Here is a 16,336-nt window from a genome sequence, read left to right on the forward strand (position 1 = left end):
AGCACAAGCCTTAAAATATTAATAAATACGATGGGAATATTACAGTAGGAATCTCAGCCAAGTCAATCAAATAGACTTATTGTTGAATGTCACAATTCATTTTTAATGGCGGGGCTTTTTGTGGACGGGCATTGCTAAGCATTAAACATCATTTCCTTCTTTTATTAATCAAACAACAGTTTGAAATGTGTGCCACTGATCTCAGTGGCGTACCTCGATGCAGAAGGGGGATGATGGAAGAAAAATCTGTGTCATCTCCTCACCAGCAGGACAGAAAATGGTTCAAAATGTAATTCTCTTTGGTGCAGCGCCTCCTTCCTCATTCTCTCTAATCTGCAAGCATGCAAATTACAATGCAAATGCAAATACTGCTGAATAATTTATGTGCAGTCTACATTTCTCCTCCAAAACCAGCAGCTTCTTGCTTAAGCAGAGTAATGTGGGATTCATAGCACAGATTTGGTTAACCACAGAAATTCGCCCTGCTTGCCTTGGACAATTTTGTGAAGGACTGACAATAGTCATTGCTAAATAGCTTAATCATTTAATATCTGACAATATAGTTAAAACCTCGACTCAAATCTGTAAACTTTATTTTAAAATCTGCAGTTCATTTACCTCTTTTCTGTTGCTGCTGTTACCTCAGAACAGCAGTAGAAAAAAAATCCTGTTGTCACTTATTTATTTTTTATGTAATTTGTATTTAAGAAAACACATTTTTGAACAAAACACAAGGTTTTATTTTTTGCTCACATTAACTTGTGTTGATGTCAGTGATTAAAAAAAAACTTAGAAATTATATAAATGTCTATTCAAATGACTGCTGTCATCAAATCACCCTTTTCAGCTATTTCTTCAATTTGGCATCCAACAAATTAACAATCACTTTCATACTTCTGGCACAACTGTGCTAATATAGACACACAAAATGTGTTTTTTATTTTATTTTGTAGATAGGAAGAAAACCCTCACAGCAATTAATATTATACATATAGGCACAACCTCATAAGAGCTGATGTTCCCTGCATCCGAGCTAATGTATTCAGATTTCTCCCTCTGCAGATTTTCCATCAGGGATTATAATTAAGCAAAAGTGTTCATGAGTGGGCACGTTCATTTCGCCCGTGTCCGGGTTTAGGCGGTTTTAGGAGGATGGAAAAACAAATCCTGGTGGAACAAGGCGATGCATGCAGCTGCAGTTGAGTGAAAATATTACACACAGAATAGCAAACATGAAAGTTACTAATATGCTAACTTTTTTTCCTGTTGGTAATTAACTTCCTAATGAAAGAATAACAAATAAGTAGAAATACATACGTACATACATTCGTAGAAGCAGCTCTATCTATCTATCTATCTATCTATGGACATCAATATTTGCTTCTTTTTCTGCCAGTTCATTTTTATGGTCTATGTTGCTGCATTTGACTAACATTACAATGAGCATGGAAGTAAAAAAAAAAAAGAAAACTGTAGAATGTGATAAAAAAAAAAAACTTGAATAAAATGCTATATTTTTTAGACATACTCATAGGTTTAATTGAATAAAATAATACATGCAAACTTGTAATACAACATCTTCTCTGGTACTTTATAATGTGTCTACTGTTCAGCCACTCACTCATAAAAAAGTTTAAAACTAAAAAGAGTTGTGGCTTTAAAAGTAAATGTTCCATTTTCTATTACACACTTTGTAATTTCAGGTGTGTGCAAATCTAGTTGATTTAAATGAAGACTAAAACACCAACAACTGCACTGCCTGCTGTAGTCATTGTGTTTGCCAGGATGTCACCATTATGCCACATCTTCCTTGTTCTTATATTGTTTTTATTTCTGCACAAATGCTGTTTCGACTATTGAGCGCAGAGAAAAGAAAACACATTGCATTTACACTCACAGTGCACAAGTGTAGCAGTCCAAAGTATTAATGCAATTTTTCCTCCCCTCTTCATATGAAGATCGATTTATAAGAATTAGGGTGCAGTGTTTGACTGCATGTGTGTGTGTGGACAATAGCAGACACACTGAGAAATTAAGACAGAGCTAGAGGGGGAGAGAGAGAGAGAGGGAAGCTCATTATAATCAGGCAATTATGCTGGCAGAATTAGAGGCGTCCTTATTTTCTCTTGTGGCAGCCAGAGTGTGGATACGGCTTTTTAACTCACTGTAGACTAATCCACGGATACGACTGACTATTTCATGTTAATATGAGGAATCTGTATGTAACAGCAAGATTTGGAAGTAAAAGCTGGTGATTTTTTTTTCTTCTTTTTTTAGATTTTTTTTTTTTATTCTTGTGAACTGGCAAGCTAACCGAAGCTCCCCAGGTTCTGGGTGTTTAATTTGCATTGATGAGATGTTTTTTTTTTTTTCTTCCTCTCCCTCTCCTGGTTATGGTTTTGGCACAACAATAGAGAGCTGACAGAAGAGGGCAGTTGATCAAGCCCACAACTCAGGACCATCAGGGTCTTCAAAACTGTGGTATATAATTATATTGCATGTTTTTTTTTGTTTTTTTTGTTTGTTTTTTTGCTAAGTTTGTCTAATTTCGTTGTTAATCCTATTGATATTGTTGTTTATGTTTATCAGGCATAGAGTGTATTATACAATGTGTGCAACTCACAGCTGTAATGATTTATTTTTTAGGTTTTCTCATATATAAAATCATACTCAGAAATTGAAATGTACAAAAATTAAAATGTATATTATTATCTAGATAAAATTACAATAAAATAATAAGATCATACATCTCTTCCTGACTATTCTTCAGAAATTGAATGCACCAGGTCCACATTTAAGATCAATGTAATTGTCCACCAGTGGCGTGCTCTCACTAAATACTTTGACCCTAGGTCAAGGTTGTTTGGCCAGAATTTAACTCTTGACCTCTAATACATGTCTTATCAACTCTCCGCCTAATTTGTATTGATTATCACTCCCAAGAGACTTGGGGGTTAAAACACTTCTTTCTTAATGAAATATTACTTGATATATTTTCCTGACAAAAAAGAAAAAAAAAAAGAAAAACTGAATTTCAAATTAAATAATATACTTAATTTCATGATTTGAAAAGTATGTTTTCTTTATATTTTTTTTACACATTTTGACACAAAAGATGCATAGATGAATTCAGGACAAAAGAGACTCATTGCTGCACATCTGCCACCCTCTTTCCAATTACGGAAATATGAAGTTGTGCCTGAAAGTGCCTGTGTGTTTACGTGTGTGTGTCAGGGTGGAGTGGGTGGATGGCTTTAGATGAACAGTGGAGCTACGACTTCTCTCAAGTTCTCAGGCAAGTGCTTGTGTCTGGCGATGGAGGAGGCAGCTGATTTGGGATACGGCGTTTACATAACAAAGGGCCCGAGCCTGTGAACTTGGGGCTCCTTTCGACCCCGGCACTGTGGGGATGAATAGTCTTCAAGCCTCCCCACGGAGCACCCCCCACAGCTTGCCCGATCGTGGTAAAATTGTTAATCAGGGTAATTTAATATAGTTTTCAATATGCCTCATCTCTCATTGAGAAAGCATTCTTGCCTTAATTCTCGCCTTCCCTACTAAAACAAAACAAAAAAAAAAGCGGGCCCCCGCCCTTTCTCTGTCCCGAGCAGACGAGACAGGCAGCTGCAGGTCTCGGAGTTTTCTCAATTGAAATGTTCAAACATCAACAACATGAAGGCCTCCATAGACACAGTTTGTATGTATATGCTGGCCGAGTTCATTGTAGAGGACTATTTGTTCATGTGTGTATCTGGACACATTGAGTCAGTGGATAAGCATCTATGCGTGTGTGGGTAGAGGGGAAGACAAAAAGCTTAAATCTGTAAATGTGGCTTTGTGTTCATACAGTGCAATGCCACATGCTTACTTTGTCTTGCGCTGAGAAAATGAGCAAATCAAACGGAGGGTCTTGACGGATAGTGTCGAGCACTTCACCTTTCTAACCCAATCTGGAATGAGGTCACTTCAAACGGTTCCTCCGTCTAAGGTCAGGCTGACGTCAGTTCACCCGGTGTGCAGTGTCCACTGGCCGAGGTGAGTCATCAAACAACTGGTCCTTGTTTTAGGCAGTGTGAAGACACCTATCCACCCACGCGCACACACGCACACACACACACACACACACACACACACACACGCACTCACGCACACTAACAAGTACACGCAGGGCCCAGGTCCTGACTCTACTCCCTATAAATACATACTGTAATCGAGGATGACTCAGACACTTCGTGGTTCTCCGTGGGGCGGCAGAAGATGGAGCGAGGTGGACGAGGAGTCTGCAGGAACACTTGGAGGAAGGAAGAAAAATCATACATTGGTTTCTTAGTCTTGTCATTTTGGACCAAACTGGTAGAGAGACAAAAAAAAAAATGTTGGTGAAGAACAAAAGCGTGTATGAATGGGCGAGTGACTGAGTGTGTAGCCCTTTGGAGTCCTCAGTCTAGATAAAGTGATATACAGATCCAGGCCATTTACTATCAGCGCTCTCGTCCTTCTTCACAAATGAAGAAAGTGGATGTGCTTTTGCAGCAGCATGCTACCTGACAATATTGGCTACAATTAAAGAAACTATATCTATAACTATATTTGTATGAATTTGTCTGGTTTCTCAATAGCCTCCACTCCACTTGTACCTGTTATAGAAGCTGTATATTAATTTCATGATTAGATAATATTTTATGTCTAAATCAGCTCCCTTCAACTGCTTAAAACAAAACCAGGGCATGTGTCTTTTGAGAAATAGCTGAGAATCAGGTGACATCAGCCCTAATTTATTCAATCACGAGCTCCAAGACACTTCTTCCCAGTCAAATTTAAGGACATTTTGGCAACCGTTGAACTACAAAGTGCCTGAAGATCCAGTTTCAAAGATCATCAAAAGTCAGACTTAATTTTTATAAAAATATGAAGAAATAATGAAATACTTAAGAAGTATATACAACACAACATGCCTGCAAAATTGCAAGATTGAGATAAATGAATTAAAAATGTTAAAGTTCAGAATATTTAAGAAATGGTGTATATGTCCAAACTTTGATTTCATACAATAGCCAGATTGTATTTCGAGATGGTTTGACAAAACTATAATTCTGCGCTGATGGGGAATTGAAATCTAGATCTGCTTTCATGTCTTGTATGTGCTTGCATAGGCAGATGTATAAATAAGCAAATGTATCTGGCATTTCTCAAAATATAATTTCAAGGTAGCATGAAAATTGAAAGAAAATGTTTATCTGATTTATGTTGATTAATTTCAGATTTATTTCTTTATTTTTGCCGCCACACTTATCTTTAGCTCCCTACAGATTCTCTATGAGATTCAAGTCGGGATTCTGGCCTAGTGACTCTAAAACTAATTTTGCATGTGTCAGAACAAACTTGTACATAAAATTAAAAGATTGCTTTAAATCTTAATATGCCAGGGTTATGAATAATTCAACTTTTGTTCATGCCAAAATGTGGCTTTATGTCTTAAAAAGCCTCCCCTAATAATGCTGTGTCCTATATAGCAAAAATACGTATGTATTTCTTTTCTCTAGCAAAAATCAATTGCAATATAATAATGTTTTTGAAAAAAAAAAAAAGAATTAAAACATCAAGGTTTTTTCTTTTGACAAAAAATGACTTTAGCTGAATATTTGATGAAACAAAATGACTTTTGTTTGTGAATATTTTGTGTTAATAATAATTTTAAAAAAAGGTTTGGCATTATAATTAAAAAAATTGCATTGTAACTTTATGCTGCATACATCATACCTGTAGTGAAAGTTTGGTATATCAAGTTTTTATATCATGGCGTTTGTGACTGCTTCAGTGTGACGGGAAATTGAATTAATCAAACATGGAAACAAAGGTGTTATGGGCCCCCATGGGGGACAGGGTCTAACTGGGGTCAGGATTGTGGGGCCTTGTCTAGACTGCTTGTTTTTGTGGCTGCAAGGTTTCAACCTCTCTGTCATCCTTTTAAAAGAAGAACTTGACCCATGTCTGGTTGCCGTGGGAGTCTTAGGAAGGGAGACGGGGAAACATGGAACTGGTATGTAGCTGGGATTGCTATGGAAGTTTCTCGTTGAAGGCTCAGTTTCTAAAAAAAATCTGTAGCACTCAAAACCTCGAATAAATACGTATGCTTGTAATTCCATTTTGATATGCTGCATTGCTTATATTGCAAAGAAAATGTGTTAACTTTTGAACTGTCAAGTTTCAAGTTATTCTTTTTTTTTTTCACAGACTTGAATCTGTCGCTTCAGGTTTTCCTCGGAGACATAACCTCTACATTTTCCCCACTTCCTCTGTATTAGTGCACTTCTCCAAACAATATTTATTGCAGAATATCTCTAGTTATAGGGAGTTAAAATCAGCCAGTCACAGTACAAACACAGGCACACAAAAAAACACCACAGGAACACCAAAACACCCATTAGACACCAAATTCAAATCAATTCCTCCCACTCGCTTAGCTCCTGTCTTGGTGTGCGTGGAGGATGCAGGATGCTGCTACAGGGCATGGTATAATTGAAAGGCTGAAGAAGAATACTGCTTCTTTAAAAACCAACCAGCAGGCAACGGGGGCATGATGGGAAAACAAAGCTGGGGCCCCAGGAGTGGGTAACATGACATCACTAATGGAGGAGCAGAGAGGATCACTGGCTCGGTTTGTTACTGGCTGTCTTCGTAACAACCACCAGGTCTTGAAGACGCAGCACGATAAAATCCACAATATCCAAATCTGACATTTATATGACCAACATGAATGACGTCAAGAGGTCAGGATTTGAAGAAACTTTGCTGAAACATACTGTTTGCACAAAATGAATTGAGTATTTTCCTCTTTGATGTTGTGTTTAGGTTGAACAAACGCATGATTCATCACTAATAGGCGTGGAATTTTAGAATAATCCTTTCTTAATTCTTGAAGAATTAAAATGTTAACTCTTTCTTCAAGAATGAGCATGTGATCTATGTGATAAAAACATGTATATTGATAGAATATCCACAACATACATAAACCTATATTTGTCTAAAAAGTATTGCATTTGAAACTATTTTGTTTCGCATCTTCTCTGTTTTTCTTTTCTTCCTATGAATGCAAGTTTGACAGGGGGCTGCATCTCTGCGGTATTAGCTCGAGCAGCTGTGAATTCAAAGAAAATCAGCAAGCATGTCTGTCTCTTTCTGGCCCACATAAGGGATCTCCTACCCTGCACTTCTAAGATGGCAGCTCATTTTATCCAGCCATAAATATCGATATTACCTATCAATAAAGCCATCAGAGCAGGGTAAAAATAGCAGGGAGAGGGTAAAAAAAAAAAGTGGACAAGGAATAGGGTTGAGAGATGTGTGGAAATAATGGGCAGATGCAGGAGAGAGAAAAAGAAAGCGATGGCTGCTTCTCTGTTTCGGGCCCATGGTCTCATACCTCCTGGGATAGCTGAACACTGTCAACATTCTGCACTTCAAAATCAATCACTCTCAACTGGACAAAAAGAGAAGGACACACTGCAACCGCACATGCTACAGTCAATGCCGAGATGCTGTATGACAGCAGCCTGTCACAGTGTCATGTTGTCATTATTGAGGACTGGGACAGAATGTCAGCAATGTTTCTGTTTTTCTGTATATTCTGGATGTACATTTAACCAAAGAAATGACTGAACATGAAAATGTAATTTTCTCTTGTGATCTGCAGTCTGCAAAAAAAAAAAAAAGAAAAAATTTGATGTTTTGTGCCATTTGTGAGAAACATTATGCCCAGATAACCTAGTGGTGTTTGTATGCAGAGCTGGTTCAAGGTATCATGTTGATTCAGTATAAAACACTTTTGGCTGCAGTGTAGGGCAGTTCTGACTGATGAGTGAAAGTGGTTTTCTGAAGTTCCTCAAAGCTGATGTTGCTGTCTTTATAACAAAGCTCTTGAGCAAGAATATCACATGCAACCAACCCTGGTCTTCCAACATTGAGTCTTATACATTGAAGTCTATTTATTTATTTGTACTACTGTTTTTCCTTTGGCTTATTTGATGAAGTACGAAGCCACAAATTATGCCTGCTTAGAAACACCAAATTTCGTTGGTGCTCCTTTAGACGTAATATAATACAATGATATAAATTCATAATTTTGTATCCAGTTTCATATCCATACATGGCAAGTACATCTTTACTCATTTCATCTTGAAATCAAGCTCATGGCTGGCCCTCAAAATAATTGTATCATAACTGATATGTTGCTCATGCCAATCACTACGTCACATACTGCATGGCAACAGTCACTCACGACTCGTATCATGGGTAAGGAGCATACGCTAGCTGCCCTTATTGAACTCTCAGGAGCAGCAAGGAAACTTTGCTGCTGGACTTTCATTTTTACCAAGAAATGTTTAACATAGTCAGTCCCATTGTTTTATTAAGTGCAGACTTTGCAGATAGATTGAGCATGAAGTGCAACGACCTCACACCGAGCTTTACTGTTTTTAAAGTACAAAAGTAATAACAGGTAACTATCATGTTATTAATTCACTTTTGACAAAAGACCACCTGCACACTTGTAGACTGAGTATCTAGGACTGCAGTGTAACACTCAGAGCACACTCATGTCAAAGTATAATTCAGTGGTTTTTGCACTTTATCCCCATTTCAAGGCTAAGATGAAGCATTCTCCACTCCCAAAACCAACCAAAAATACCAAGGTGTGAAAAGGCAATCTATTATGAGTTAGTGTACTGGTTATACAAACTTTTTTTCTTAAGGTTTTCCCTGTATATTTTATGGCAGTACAGTATATAGTATATTTTACTGACTTTTTTGCCCTTTTCAGAAATGCTATAGCTGGTTGCCATAAGTAAAGCTTAGAATTTTGAGGACTTTCCAAACACAAAACTTAGTCAATGAACACATTAACAGTTCATCTGAATGACGTTTACTTGAATGAACTCACAGTTGTTAAGCCTGCGGTCCCACTGTTAATTCTAAAACAATACATATTACATGTCTTGCAAACCAGCAAATACTATCAAATCTTCAAGGTGATTTTGATGCATTCCTGTTCTGAATAATGTATGTATATTGGGAGCAAGGGTGTGCATTTCACTGAAAGATGTATGTTAATTTTATTTCTTAAATCTATAGAACAATTCACCATTTCTGAATTGAATTTGATTTATTTTATTTTTTTTGTTGTAAATATTCCAGAAGTGGTCAGATATTTACTAATTGAATTATTTAGATAGTAGAGCAAGCTTCACCATCACTGTCAAAAATCTTGCATGCCAGGAAAATGGGACATCGACAAAGGGTTCAGATGGCACTGCGGAGATGATTTGCCGTTGTGTTGATTTTGTGGAGTATATGTAAACTAAAGCTATGGCATCCATACGCCAGAATATGCCAGAACATTTTCTCATATTCAAAAAATACGAGAAAATCATAGTTTATTTGGTGACTAAACTATGCTACATTGTCAACATTATTTTCCTGTGGGTGTTTCTTCCAGTGTCATATAAATAAAAATCAGGTATGAAAGGCAGATATCACTGTGATATCACAGATATTACAGTGATATCGGTTTACAAAAGTGTCAGGATCTTGTCTTTATATCCTTAATTCCTAGACATTTATAATGTGGCCTCAGAAGGATTTTGATTTAGTCTTGTTGAATTATGTCTTCTACAGCGTATTCATAATCAGTTCCATATTTGTTTGAAAAATCTTTTATTAAGTTTTGTTGTTTCGTATCTGGTACATTTCATTTAAAATTTTGATCGAGCTACTTGTTAAAAGAAATACAATTGCTTGGCTTACTGTAGAACACTAGAGCCATCTACGGCTTCCTAGATTTACTGAGAGGGTAAGCAGAAAAATAGTGTAGTTTCAGTAACCCTTCATTTTTCTTTGTGTAAACTTTGCAGACTCACACTTCTATATCTTGTCGTCTGTTGGGATCATGGGGTGGATGCAACTACTGAATCTTCCCCCAAACAAAAAAGATAACACAAAGTCCTGCTATCTGTAGATAAAAATGAAATAGTGTGCAGTCTTGAGGGGGGGAAAAAAAAGTATATAAAGACGAGGAAGGCACAGAAGGGTGCAAAACATTTCTAACACATAATTGAGTTGAGAAGCTCTCCTCACTTTTACCTGGATGCAGCTTCCAAGGTCGTGCTCATGGACAAAACAGAACATTTTAATAAGGGTGTTCTCTTACACGACTCACATTAAACTTCAGTCTGAATGGAACATGTTTCAAATCATATTCTCGTGGTTCAAATCAGATTGTGTTGGTTCACCTTGATAATATCAATATACGGGTTTACGCAGGAAAATAAATCTGAGAAAGGAAAAGATAAATCCCCCTGCTCTGCTTCGAAAACCTGAAAAAGGAAAATAATTAGAACTTTGTCCAATGTCGATTATGACTTGAGTGAGTGAATTGATCTCCGACTGTTTCTGGGAAATGCGTGAAATCTGCAGAGACCGCAATGGGAGCGATTAACTTCTTGCACAACACTTCTTTAACCTGTGGAGGATTAAAGGTGTTATTGCTTGTCAGACTCAGGTCCTTGATAACAAAATGTCAATACTTTAAGATTTAAATTATATTTTTATTTTTTTTTTAATTTTCATGTACACGTGAAAACAAGTTGTTACATTGTATAAAATGACAACTGTGAAAAAGTTATGTTCTATTATCCAAACAGTGCCTATATGCCCTAAAATACTTTTGATTTTTTTTTTTAGCAAAAGAGTAAATTCTACCACAAACTGCAAGGATTCATTCATTCATTCATTCATTCATTCATTCATTCATTCATTCATTCATTCATTCATTCATTCATTCATTCATTCAATAATTTTATGAGATTCAAAGAACATGGTTTGTTTATGGCTAGCAGGTTGGGATGAAAGGCAAAGCATTTTTAAAAGACCAATCTATCCACATCAATGTTTGTCTCATATGTTTTAGTATTTCCCTGTCATGGACTGGTTAAATGTTCAAAGAATACCTTGTTGACCGCTGGGATAAACTCCAACCCCACCACTATAACCTGAACACAACAAAGCAGTGTCTGATAGGAATATGCTTTCACAATTTTAAAAGTAGGCCAAAGTGAAAATGATAAGAGACGCTGAAGAGGTGAAGTGACCGGCACTCACATTTAAGTGGTTTCAGAACCTTTTCTTAACTTTAAATGCCTTGTTTTGGCCATGGAAGGAAGTTGGAATATGCAAGTACCATAAACTCAAGGAGATTATAAAAAGCCAGATGTAGTTGTAACAAAGCAATTGGATGCTTTTAAGATATTTGATGGAGTCAAATATGGGAAATACCCTTCTGCTTTGCTAAACAGGCTTCAGAGGTGGGAATATGAGTATGGGACCAAAGACAAAATGGTTGACTCAAACTTAGGCTCTTTTCTTTCTTTCTTTCTTTCTTTATGCTTTTCACAATTGGTTAGAGATATTTTCTTTCTCAGTAAGCACACACTGTCCATGGCTCAGCTGAGGAATCTGATTTCTGGGGCAGGAGGCAATCCTGGCCAGGCAGAACATTTGTAAAATGCTACCCAAGAGACCTGGTTTTGAACTCCATGTACAAATGTTCCACTCTCAAAAAAATCTGTTTTTATGCTATGCTACCACTGATACCACCATGCTGCATTTCAATGTGGTCTGGGTGAGGGGTTTATGCTCTACCCATGTCTGATCGGTTCTCCCTGGTTACTTGCATTTCTTTTTGTTGTTTTAAAGATAAATCTCAGGTTAGTTGAAAAAATCTTTTATTAACAAGTTTTGTTGTTTCGTATCTGGTTTAAGAAAAATCTATTGTGACTGAAAAAGTAGTTGAAACTAGTCAGATAGGCTGTCTCACATAAAAACAGTACAAGTCATATCAGAACATTAATAGTTATTCACATTTTTTAGATTTGTCTCTTATTCCTTGTTACTGTTGTTTTTTTTCCATATTTTTTTTCCCTATGCTTTACTGTATATTGTGCTATTTTGTACTTGAATAATTAGGCTCAGTTTTAAATAAAATCTGGCTGTTCCATATGACTCGTTGTTGATTGAGATGAAGCACCATAGCAAAGATAACAAGATGATACAGTTTCCTTAATTGGTTTTTACCTTTTGACATTGAATGGCAAATTGAATTAGACTGTATTTCTGTTATATTTTGGACTACAGTGGACTTCATATATTTGGATCTAAATCTGACTGTAACATTTCGTTGTAGTGGCATAAACTGTATGAATAGGAACCAAACTCAGTTGATGAGAATTCATTGAATGAATCAAACAGAATGAAACTCAAGTAAGCAGAATTAGACTGAACTGAATCACATTCATCTAAATTGAAGCAGAATGTGTTGAACTGAATTGGGTTGACTTAAACTGAAATTAAAATGAACTGAATTCCTAAGCACATTTCTCTAGATCATTTAGTTTGGGGTTTATGAATTAAATACCTATTCTTTGTCCTAGGTGCACCACACATCTCACAGACCATTTCCACTACGCATGTGGCGGCTAAAACATTGTTGTAAAGTCTTAAAGGGTCAATTTTGATCATAAATAACATCATAATGACACAAGAAATTCATTATTTCAGCCAAATATAAGCTGTGAAATACATTCCTTGTTGTCTACAGAAGATATACAATGGATTTTGATTGGCTATTACACATCTGAACATACCAGCAAAAACTGAATCTGCAAACTTTCATGTCTCATCACTTCTATAAATATTTTTTTTTAATCCAGCCTCCTATTGTGTGACTTCAGTCTATCCTTCTGTGGACATAAAAGTCAATTATATCCCCATTTTTTTTCTTTATTTCTATAACTTTGTACAAAAAAAAAAATAAAAAAAATAAAAAAGGCTTTCACCCAACTGATGTGAAGGAAACTGAGCTATTTTAACACTCCCCAGACACTTTGTGTTGGTGTTTGCTTTATTTTGATGGTTACCTGCAGATTTGACACTATAGCTCCGAGGCATCCTTTGTCTCCTAACAAAAGCCCCTGGCAGTTAAAACAAACATCACTGGACACCCCTGCAACACACACCAACTCACCTGTCATAGCTATAACAACCCCATCAGCATTTTGCTGCAAACATGAGGGCCAGAAATGTTCACAGAGACAGCCATCAACTTGGATCCATGTCCCATATGACCACTGACGTGTGTGAGCGCAGTTTTGTGAGTGTTCGTGTGTGTGTGCATGCGTGCGGCTGGTGGAGGGGATAGGTGGAGACCATCTTTCATCTCTGGCTGTGATCTGGTATTCTACATTATATGATATGATGATACAGGTCCTATTAGAGGGACAGGACTGTGTGAAAAAAATGATGACTAGGCAAGTGGAAGACTGGACTGGGAACTGACATATGAGACGGGGAAGAAATTCAAGGAGGGTGGGGTTGGTGAAAGAGTGGAAGAGACAGAAAAGTATAGGTTTAAGGTTGGGGGTGAAGGAGCGGCGATGGATGAGTCTGGAGGAGGGCGAGATGAAGGATGGGAAGAGTGATGCTGGTAAAGGAAATAAAGGAAGGATGAGCGATATCTATGCATGTTATATTAAGAGGAAAAAATGGAATTAACATGAAAAAGTCAAAGAGACAAAGGGGAAGCACATAAAGATGAATAAAATAAATGAGCATGCTAAACTATGGTCAAGAGATGAGTTCAGTTATAAAATAAACTATTATTTTCTTTCACTAAAAAAAACTATAAAATATACAACTTAACTTTACAGATGCCACCACATCATCATGTTTCAGTTGCTTTAGTTGTTTATACTCTCTGAAATACGTTTTCTCATAGTTTGTGATTTTTGCCTGGATAAACTACAACTGTGTCAGGTGTACAATGTTGATCCAGATGCACTAATGCTTTGATCAACCTGCCAGCTTTTATCAGCTTGCATGCTCTTTCCAGAGCCAAAAGGGACCCAATTATGTCAGGCATACTGTTCTTTACGCCAGCAGAACCAAAATGTTGAGCAGAAAGGATGAAAACAACTCACACCCAAAACATTGCTTGAATGAAAGGAAATCTTTATTTACCTGTCAAAAAGTCTACTTTATTATCCCAGTCATTTCTATATGAATCATGCGTTAATGAGAGAAATGTTTTTCATTGCATTTCAGGAGATTTTGTTTTGTGAAAAACAGACAGATTTCCTGTTAGAGCAAAGGGAGTTTTTGTCGTTTTATGATCAGCAATTAACAATAATTTGTTATGTTTTTAAACTGGCGTATTAAATAAAATAAAATTAAACTGTTTAAAAACAATAGCAGTGTATTTAAAAATGTTGGCAAAACTCATAATCCTGAACAAAGTTTTTATTTCGCCAGGCAGGCGAAATCATTGAGAATGCCACATATTATGTCTAAAATTATAAAGCGACACATTTATTATTACTTTTGGCTCACAAAAATAAGGCAAATAAAATCTAGTGTAGGCGAGAAAACAGCAAAAAGTGTCCAATTTTCTCAAATATTTACTGCATAATATTCAATATAGAAACTGAAGAATGGTTGCAGATTTTGATTTTCCAAACATTTCTGAGCAATTGACTAATTAGTTGTAAAATCAGTTTCTGAGAACTGCTTTATGTACTCAGCCTTAGACAATTTGCATTTCTTCATTTTGTATCAGAAACAGCATGTTTGAAGTCACCTCACAAGTTTTTTGTTGAATTAATGTCACAGGACTGGGCTAGGCATTTTGTAACTATAATTTTATCTGTCTAGAAACAAAATACAGGTCAGTTTAATGGTGTGTTGGACCATGTTGTGTTGTTAAAACACTAATTCTAATGTCATTTCAATTTAGACATGACCAAACAGGACATCCTCAAGTACTATAACATATTTACACCACTTTCCAATTTATTGTACGAGTGATATTTTTTCATATTTTTGTAAATGATCAATGCAAATGATGGTCAGTATAATTTCCAAGTCATGAACATTTAGGGTATAAATTCAACTTTATTCAACAAACCTCCCAATGTCTACAGGATTTTTTTCAAAAATAAAAAAACCCTCAAATGCACTGTTCCAAATTATTATGCAAAACAGGTTTTTAAAACATTTCATGGCTTATAAAGAACTGCACATTGTCATTCTTTGAACGTGCAGCATTAGGTGGTGACAGGTACTAAAACCAAAAGCTATTTCAATCAAAAACATCTTAACAGACCGAGTTACATGTCAACATAGGACCCCTTCTTTGATATCACCTTCACAATTCTTGCATCCATTGAACTTGTGAGTTTGTGGATAGTTTCTGCTTGAATTTCTTTGCAGGCTGTCAGAATAGCTTTCCAGAGCTGCTGTTTTGATGTGAACTGCGTCCCACCTTCATAGATCTTCTCCTTGAGGAAACTCCAAAGGTTCTCCATAGGGTTGAGGTCAGGAGAAGATGGTGGCCACACCATGAGCTTCTCCCCTTTTATGCCCATAGCAGCCAATGACACAGTGGTATTCCTTGCAGCATGAGATGGTGCATTGTCATGTATGAAGATGATTTTGCTACTGAAGGCACGGCTCTTCTTTTTGTACCATGGAAGAAAGTGATGAGTAAGAAAGTCTATATACTTTGTTGAGGTCATTTTCCCACCTTCGGGGACCCTAAAGGGGCCGACCAGCTCTCTCCCCATGATTCCGGCCCAAAACATGACTCTATCACCTCTTTGCTGACGTCGCAGTCTTGTTGGGACGTGGTGACCATCCACCACCCATCCACTACTCCATCCATCTGGACAATCCAGGGTTGCGCAACATTTATCAGTGAAAAAGACTGTTTGAAAATTAGTCTTCATGTATGTCTGGGCCCAGTGCAACCGTTTCTGCTTGTGATCGCTGGTTAACGGTGGCCGAATAGACGCTTTAACAGCAAGCCTCTGGAGGATCCTCCACCTTGAGGTTCGTGGGACTCCAGAGGCACCAGCAGCTTCAAATAACTGTTTGCTGCTTTGTAATGGCATTTTAGCAGCTGCTGTCTTAATCTGATGAATTTGTCTAACAGAAACCTTCCTAATTATGCCTTTATCTGCACGAACCCGTCTGTGCTCTGAATCAGTCACAAATCTCTTCACAGTACGATGATCACGCTTCAGTTTTTGTGAAATATCTAATGTTTTCATTCCTTTGCCAAGGCACTGTACAATCTGACGCTTTTCAGCAGCAGAGAGATCCATGCCCCTTCCCATGTTGCTTGAAACCTGTGGCCGGCTTTAATATGAAAAATCTTTCACTAGTAGTTTTACTTTAATTGAGCTCACCTGGCAAACTAATCAGCACAGGTGACTGAGATTAGTTACATAGT

The 16,336-nt window shown here is 36.9% G+C and overlaps 1 long non-coding RNA gene across 1 annotated transcript; it reads left to right on the forward strand.

Moving 5' to 3' along the window:
• Positions 1-1,787: 1,787 nt before the first annotated feature.
• Positions 1,788-12,049, forward strand: LOC107837454 (uncharacterized). The gene is made up of 2 exons (XR_001663455.1): positions 1,788-4,035; positions 6,235-12,049. It is a non-coding gene; the product is annotated as an uncharacterized LOC107837454 (long non-coding RNA).
• Positions 12,050-16,336: the final 4,287 nt, after the last annotated feature.

This window comes from Poecilia formosa, unplaced genomic scaffold, assembly GCF_000485575.1.
Source record: "Poecilia formosa unplaced genomic scaffold, Poecilia_formosa-5.1.2 Scaffold5, whole genome shotgun sequence".
In the NCBI taxonomy this organism is placed as follows: domain Eukaryota; kingdom Metazoa; phylum Chordata; class Actinopteri; order Cyprinodontiformes; family Poeciliidae; genus Poecilia; species Poecilia formosa.